General features: G+C 39.3%; 1 protein-coding gene across 2 annotated transcripts in view; it reads right to left on the minus strand.

Annotated features, from left to right (window-relative positions):
- The window catches only part of mta1 (metastasis associated 1), a 43,926-nt gene that overhangs the window by 16,079 nt on the left and 25,782 nt on the right, over positions 1–2,065 (minus strand). The window lies entirely within an intron of this gene.

Here is a 2,065-nt window from a genome sequence, read left to right on the forward strand (position 1 = left end):
AGTCTCAGGTGCAGATATAAAGCACAAGGATCCACACTTGATGAGCCGGAACAATGAAGTCCCTAGGGAGAAGGAGACTACTGTATACTTACACTATTTTACATAAAATCTCACTGGTTATGTCTATATGAGACCTGCAATATGCATCAAACAACATCAGACTAAGACTACCCTCATTACAAGAACGACGCCATGGATAAAACAGTGCTTCACCCTCCTCTTTGTCCCCTCAGGGTCCGCCATCATTTTAACCCCCCNNAAAATGTGTTTTCAATATCTGGGTAATCGCCGGTATTTCAACCGTGGAAACCACTAAAATGACTTGAAATGTAAAGTCGGGAGAGGTTTTTATTAGTGAATTAAGCACCTGAAACAGAGTTTATTTTCTACAACAACAGAAAGCTGCACATAGTTGGTTTTTCAAAAGGTGGATACAAATAGTTTGACATTTTAATCCTCTTTATCATGTGATATACAAATTAGTTGAACAAATTCAAATGGAAACCACATAAGGTGATTTTGTTGCAGATATTTCAGGTTTTTCTTGATAATAATGAAGATGTGGGAGGCTACTTGGATTCTTCTGACTTCAGTATTCCTAATATCCTGGCTACAGCTCTGACAGTAGGCAAGTAGAAATGTCTGCGTACACAGTGCCTGTACTCTTTATGAAAACCATTTTTAGACTAAAAGAAAAAGGTCTTTACTTTCTTCAGAAGACCATGTGAACATTGGGACTTTAAAATTAAGATTAAAAGATTGCTTCACCCAAATTACAGTCCTCCGGAAAAAAAAAGATTTTTTATTTCCCCAGGTTTCAGTTTCTGATATTTCTGTCGCCATCCAAACACAATGGAGGTGAAAGGATTTGAGGAGCTAAAAGCACCAGAAAAAATTACATTTAAAAAAACTCAACAACAATGTGCCTTTCCAGACACAATGTCCTGGTTTTTTTTAGGGCAATCCACAGAGCTTACTGTCAAAAGTTTTTGTTGGAACTACTTTCTACCTGTGCTATGGAGGGTAACAAGGGCACGGTTTCTGGGGAGAGATGTCTGTGCTAAATGTTTTTATGTATTTTTTTTTGTTGTTGATGTGAGCACGAAATAATATTTGTTACCCCCGTAGAATAGGAGTGATAGCAGAAATCGCAAAGGCCCAGCAGAAGCTCTTTATAGCTCGGCAACACTATGGTGAGTGAGCCAATGTGTGTACGTGAATTGGGTGAACTGACCCTCAACATTTGCATTACAATCAGGCTAAGATTACAGCATGGGTTTAGGACTGATAGGCAACCTAAAGGACAGAAGGTTGTGTGTCTACATTTTAGGAGCCTTCTAGTGATTCAGTACTACACATGGATAAAGTTCAGGAAACAGAAGAATGGTCACTAATCAGTGCAGCAGGGTTTGATTTATCCTTACTTTTAGTTCCTTGTATAGGTCGAGCTCTATGTTTCTACGTTTACCATCCCGTAAAACCTGTCAAACACCTTATGTTTCTCTACAGAAAACATTACATAACTGTTTTCACAGACAGAATAGCAGAGGTGTGGATTCACGTCAAAAATTTGATGACTTTAGACTCCACAAACTCAAAAAAAGACTTACAACTCGACTTAAACTTTAACACCTGTGACTCGTAACTTCACTTGGACATGAAAATACTTGATTCCTTTCTCCACCCCAGTGATTAAAAACTATGTAACTTCAGAAGTCTTCCACAAATCAATTCATGACCCTAATCCTGAATGTTAACGCTATTCCTTCCCAGCGAGTCGACACTTAATTTCTCAGATGCACAAACTATTTCGTTTATGTACAAAAACTACACTGTGGTCACATTAAGACTTGTTTATGACTCGAAACTCATAGTTTATGACATTGACTTGGGACTTGACCTGTCTTGACTTGGGACTTGGGTGCAAAGACTTGAAACTTACTTGTGACTGCTGAATAGTGGCCCCACAGTTTTGCCACAAACTGTCTTCCTTTAGGCGCTGTCGGTGTTGTTCATTGGGGCCTAATTTCTGCGTCAGGGGCAGGGGGCCTCAGCAGGGTACAAG

The sequence above is a fragment of the Morone saxatilis genome, unplaced genomic scaffold (assembly GCF_004916995.1).
Source record: "Morone saxatilis isolate NCDOM2014 unplaced genomic scaffold, NCSU_SB_2.0 Contig3, whole genome shotgun sequence".
Lineage (NCBI taxonomy): Eukaryota > Metazoa > Chordata > Actinopteri > Moronidae > Morone > Morone saxatilis.